This window comes from Thunnus thynnus, chromosome 7, assembly GCF_963924715.1.
Source record: "Thunnus thynnus chromosome 7, fThuThy2.1, whole genome shotgun sequence".
NCBI lineage: Eukaryota > Metazoa > Chordata > Actinopteri > Scombriformes > Scombridae > Thunnus > Thunnus thynnus.
In genome coordinates this window covers 10,346,247-10,353,175 of record NC_089523.1, presented here as the reverse complement: position 1 = coordinate 10,353,175, position 6,929 = coordinate 10,346,247, and positions in this window count along the sequence as shown.

The window sequence follows — 6,929 nt, the reverse complement described above, 5'->3', positions numbered from 1 at the left end:
CACCCCTGAGCAGGTCTAGGCCATAGTCTTTAATTTAGAGAGACCCAACATTCCCCCATGAGCGAGCACTTGGTGACAGCGGCAAGGAAAAACTCCCCTTTAACCGGAAGAAACCTTGAGCAGAACCATGCTTTATAGGTGGGCAGCCATCTGCCTTTACCAGTTGGGTTGAGAGAGAAAGAGGGAGAGGGAGAGGGAGAAGGGAGGGAGAGACACAGAGAAGCACAGCAACAACAATAATAATAGAAATATGACTAATAGCAATAGTGATAGCAGTGGGCAAATATGACTAATAATAATAGTAGTAGCAGTGGCCGTCAAGCTGGACCAAGGAGACAGCAGGCAGTCTGCAGCCACAGGCAGCAGTCCCAACTGAAGGTCACCTGTGAGATGAGAAAACACAAAACTCTGGGGAAGATGCCAAGTTAGTAACATGCATTAATGGGGCATGAATGTGTACAGATGGAGAGGGAGAGGAGGAAAGAGGAGCTCAGTGCATCATGGGAAGTCCCCTGGCAGTCTAGGCCTATAGCAGCATAAGTAGGGGCTGGTCCAAGGCAAACTTGGGCTGGCCCTAACTGGCAATACAACATCCTCTGTCTTTAGACCCTCAATTTGAATAAGTGAAAAACTTCCTAAAAAACCTCTTTAAGGGGAAAAAAATGAAAGAAACCTCAGGAAGAGCAACAGAAGAGGGATCCCTCTCCCAGGATGGACAGACATGCAATAGATGTTGTGTGTACAGAATAGAGCACTACAGAATACAGTATTGAACAGGATAACAAAATTATAATGAATTTATAATATATATGAAGAATGTGATGAAAAGGATGCCAAGCAGCTTCCAGGTGCCACCAAAGCAGAACAGTACCTGATCCACGTGACCTCCATCAACATGGACACCTGGCAGGAGGACAGACTACACATGCACACAGGGGAGACTCACATCACATCATTCACATACATGAGAGAAGAGACGAGAAAATATAGTATTCACAGAGGAGAGAGAGAGGGATAAAGACATCATTCAGAGAGAGAGACATGAGATGAGGCTGAACTCCTGCAGGATGGGGAACCAGATCCAAAACCTCAGGAAATGGCACCGACAACCAGGGAAGCAGAGCGGTTCCAGGATGGGTGCTGGTCCAGCAAGAGATGCCTGAGAGGCAAGAGAGGACAGGAGGGGAAAATAGGGAGAGAGAGGGAGAGAAGAGAGAGTGGCATCCAGCTCAGACACTCATGGGCTTGTGGAACAAACAAACAAAAGGTTGGAGAGATGCAATGGTTATCAGAACAGTTGCAATAATAAATAATCTTGTTGGCAGGACAGCACTTAGTAAATTCATTGAGACAGAAACAAACTGTGCAGTACAAGGTCATGAAGTACTCAATTAGAGGCAACTAATTGTAGGTTAAAGCAAAGAGATGAGTTTTAAGTTTAGATTTAAAGGACTTAACTTGGATTGTCTGATGTTAGCAGGGAGGTGATTCCATAAGAACAGAGCTCGAAAGGAAAAGGCCCTGCCAACTGCTGACTTCTTTTTAACTTTGGGTACACACAGGAGCCCTGCATTTTGAGAGTGGAGAGCTTGAGATGGAATGTAAGGTTTAGGAGATCAGACAGGTATGATGGAGCATGCCCATTAAGTATTTCATAAGTCAGCAGAAGCACCTTAAGGTCTGATCTAACATGGATAGGAAGCCAATAAAAGGAGGCTAGAATTGGTATAATACAGTCAAATTTTCTTGTTTTAGTTAAGATTCTAGCGGCAGCATTTTGAACCATCTGAAGACGTTTAGTACTAGCACATGGCAGACCTGAAAACAGAACATTGCAGTAATCAAGTCTGGATGAAACAAATGTGTGTGTTAGAGTCTCTGCATCAGCCATGGACAGGGAAGACTGAATTTTAGCTATGTTACACAAGTGGAAAAAGGCACTCTTGGTGATCTCTTTAATGTGCTTATGAAAGGAGAGGCTGGGATCGAATGTAACACCGAGATTATTGGCTGTCACACACTGAAATCACACATTTCTCAAGTGTTACTGTCACTTGGTCTAACTGGTGTCTGTCTAACAGGGCCAATGACCAGCATTTCAGTTTTATCTGAATTTAGAAGCAGTAAATTTAGTGACATCCAGTTTTTCACAACAGCCAAACAGGTCTCTAATTTAGTAATTTGAGTATCATCATCAGCCCTTATGGGCACATAAAGCTGAGTATCATCTGCGTAGCAATGGAAATTTATTCCATGACTAGGCATAATTTGGCCAAGAGGCAAAATATAAGGAGAGAAAAGCAGAGGGCCGAGAACTAAACCCTGTGGTGCTCCATGTTTAAAATCAGAGAATTTAGATGTAGTATTATTATAGCAGACACACTGAATTCTTTCAGATAATTAGGACTTAAGCCAAGAGAGAGCTAGGCCAGAGACACCAAAATTACAATTTAGACTGTCTGATAGTATACAGTGATCAATGGTGTCAAAGGCTGCACTGAGATCCAGTAATAGAAGCACAGAGGTAAAATCTGAATCCATAGCAAGTAGAAGATCAGTTCATATAGATCATTTTCTTTTATATGAGTCAAAAGTTGTTGAGACACAACTCTCTCCAGTACTTTAGAAAAGAATGGAAGACTAGAGACTGGTCAATAGTTATTAAGAGACCCTGGATCGAGGTGCAGGGGGGACAGAATAAGAACAATCATAACAATAACAATAACAGCAGCAATAGCCAGGGAAGGACACAAACAGGACTGCGAAGGACCACGAAGGCTTGGCCTGCAACCCAGGGTTTCCTGCGAGATGAGAAAGCACAAAAAACTCCGGGGAAGAAGCCAAGTTAATAACATGCATTGATGTTACATTATCTCCTGCAGCTCCATTTTGTCTCAGTGATATGATTGTTAGGAAGGTAAAAAAGAAAAATTCAGGCCCTTTATCATACCAAAAAACCTACAGTAGCCTACATAGGTGCCTGAGCAATGGAGCAAGTTGAGTAAATGCATCCCTATTATTCAATTAGGGGTTGCAAAGTTATGGTTTTGCTACCCCACTTTTTGTCTTTTAAAAAAATAAACGTATCATCATACAGTCCCTGCAATCAGGTGATTATATTTAAGCAGCCCATATCAATGATAATTTTTCTATTTTCAGCAATCTGACATTTTTGGACCACCCTTTGAGTTGGTTTAGTCCAACTTGTCGTGAGAGAGAGACAGACAGAGCAGAGCTTTTCCTCATAGCACCAAAGTGTCTGAATTAACAAACAGTCAAATGTTCAGCGGTGGAAAGTAACCTGATTAGACTTCTGCAGAATACTTTGCTTTATTTTCAGTTTTAGTCAGACTTTGGATGGAATTACCTGGAATTACCATGCTCTGTGCTGTGCTTTAATTAATATGATTATTCTCTCATTTTCTCATACAGGGTAAATGAGAGCTGCAAGTTTACTCTAAGAGGAAGTAAGGTCTAGTCCTTAACTAACATGGCCCTTTTAAGTCTTGAGGAGTAAAAGTCACCTTCTGAGTTGTGCATTAAAATAGTCCTTGATTTGAGATAATGTCAGTTAAAATAATCTGCTTTTGAAGTTATGATTATTAATTCCTGTATAACATCACAACTACATCAGCTGGTGGTGCTAACAGCTTCCACTAGAACCTGTATGTGGGATTGGAATTAGATGGTTGTTGTGAGGCCATTTCATTCATCTAATTTGTTTTTACTTTGCTGCAATTGTCCTGATCCACCCAATTATATACTGTTCTTGATGAATTCCTGGTTTTCATAGCACCCTCAATCTAACTAATCTAGACTAGTGTAGGTGGTTGTTTCTTGACTTAATCCCACCAATTAAGTATCTCTCCAAGTTTGCTCCCCCATTTTAATACATAACCAGGCACCTACGGTAGCCTGTATCCAGAGCTGGTTTAGTTGTAGCTTTAGCTTAATGAAAGCATTGCAGTTGTAACTTTTTGAGGATTGACTTTCCCTAGGCACCCAGAGAGAAGCAATGTGAGCATCAAAGTCATGAATGGTAGATCCAGACACATTCAAATACCATGGCTGCAAATATGAAGCCTGCTGTAACTGGTGCTGGTGTTGAAGCACACACATGTTAATGAACTTTTCCATGTCAGTGATCTTCAGCTAATTCTAATCATTTCTCCTGTCCTTTCTCAATATGACTGCCTTTTTTTCTCCCACAGGGAAAAACATCTGGGAAGTCCTGCTGCTGTTGGCTGTGATTTTGTAAATCTTTGTAAAGCAGATAACAGAGTGAAAGTCAGGGACAAGATCAACTTCAGCTTCTATCAAGCTTATGCTGCATAGTTAGAGGCTAGATTTACAGAAGAAATACAATATAATAACCACCACCATGGCAACATTGTCTATGTATAATTTTGTTTGGAAAAAAAGTTGAATAAATCTGTGTAGATTTCTTTTTAGATTTTTGTAAGAAAAAAGTTGGATATAATGAGAAGAAATGATAATGCTTTATTTTGAACCTAAGTCTTCTATTAGATTGTGAATAACTGGCATATAAAGATCTCCTCTAATGTATCTGCTGGCAACAGGATTGTTTTGGGCGAACCAAAGATTATATGTTGGATAAATGTTTGCTGGCTCAGGACCAAAGCCAATGTCAGGGTTCTGTAAATAATCTAAGAGTGCATCACTCCTTTACAGGCCTTCTAATTCCACTGCAGCGTTTCATTATCAAGTTGTGGTGTCCATAATTCATGTGTGACTCAGCATACAATGGGTACTATACATTCTCTCTGCACCAAATGCAGAAAATAGTAGAGAACAATGTCTCTTTCCATAAAATTGACATAATGTAATCCTATTTTGAGCATTTTGTAACTCAGTGTGTGATCATAGTTGTGGTCAAAGAAGATCAAATCTTTATTGTCCCACAAAAATACGGTGGTTTCATAGAAAGGCAGCATAAAAAAAGCATATAAATATAGAAACGTAAAATATAAACACAATAAAGCAAAATTACAATCAAAGACATTTAACATTTAATTTGTAAAGCATATTTGTTTGCAGGAAAAGTAGATGGTGAAAAATGTATCTGACTGCATCTAACAAGTAGTGTTGCTGTACATGTTCATGCTGTAGGCATGTGGGTTTACATTTTTGTGCTCAGTTTTACTAACAGCCCTCTCACGTCTCATTTCACTGTATGGCTAAATTTCACTAGAAACCCAATAAAATGTTTGGATCTCCTGCTTTCCTTTAATTAACCCAGCTGGTGCTTCACTGCAAGCTGAATTTACTCACCACAGATAGAAACGTCCAGGTCAGTACTGCCACACCCAGTAGAGACCACCATGCTGACTTACAGCTGAGTGCTTTTCCATACTGTTGGTGGTCCAATTTACACCAGCTTGCCATCATACAGCCTGCACTTTCTCCTCTCTTTCTCTTCTTGCTTCATGCTGAAAGGTTAAGGATACTGACACATAGCTTGCACACCCATTCAGGGGCTTTCCAACAGTTTCATGTGAGTCATTTTTAGATTTAGTCTTAGTCTTAGTCCTGAGATCAAAAGTACATGTGAGTTTTAGTCGTATTTAGTCAACTTCATTTTAGTCAATTTTCAGTCTTTGTCGACAAAAACACTCCCCGTTTTAAACTTGTTTTAGTCAATCATCCATAGATTAGTTAACAAAAACTTTGTGAACATTTTAGTCTAGTTTTAATTAGTTTAAAACATCAACAAACTGCCTCCAGGTTGAAATGTATCCAAACTGACAGACCACTGTCCAGAATTTACTGAAGCCAGAACCTTTTGTTTTTTTCATCTTTAACTTAAAATTAACCAGAAGAAATTGCAAATGCACCGCCATTCAAAATTGACAGGACGTGACTATCAAAAGTGTTCTGTTGTTATATTGTGTGTCCTTGGATGGATAGTAATTTTAATACTCCAAATAAGACAAACATGTCAAAAGCATGAGGTTAGCCAATTTAGCTAGCTGGGTTACCTGGCTAAACTTCCATATGCAAGCAATATCCTGTTAGATGCTAGTACATAACGTTACACTGCTGCCTTTTGGTGTTAGCTTAATATGACTTAAAAAGTTATTAAACATCTAATCGTTCCCTTAATTTCCCATCAGCTTTGTAGCATTATTCAAAGCTGTTTTGTAGCCATGGGGTTTATCTTCTCCATTTGTAGTCACTATGTTGTTTGTAGTTACACTTTTTCTCTAAGCTAAGCAATTGCATCTCTGTTCACATGCACTTCAGTTCCAGCAGCATATATTTTGATGATGAATATATTTTGTCACAATTTCAAAATGAACTCTACTGTACACTGAATCGTGTCCTATTTCATCCGAATCAAAATTTTTCTAAACATTTTAATAAATCACACATTGTAAAATGTAACTTGTTGTTTCAACAACAACTTTAATTATGAGTGAAATGGCCGCTTTAAAATTTTTGGTTAAATCAACAAATGGTTCTTGTAACCACCAAAAGTTACCTTGACTAAATATTACACATTGTGTCAACATCCTGTCTTTGTTCAGTGGATTTAGAAATGCTCATTCATTAAACAGGTATTTGGAACTACCAACTTGTAGCTTCGTCTGCTGTTGTGGCTCTGTAGAGTCAGAGAGTCATAGAGTGCAAAGTATACATGCAACGCTGCACTCAGTGACATTGTCATTGTAGTGTACGGGGTAGGGACTGAATTCAGTATTATCCCTCATCATGGTTTGCATTGTTTTTATTGTTGATGATGAAAATAACTACCATTACTTATTTTAACATGTATTAAAGACACACAGTCAGTTTCTATCATGTTTGTTTTCTTCAAACTTCACAAAAACTTCTGTAGAAACAGTTCATTCATTCATTCAACTCATTATTTCAAGTCAAAAGACTTCAACTCATAAATATGAGTTCTG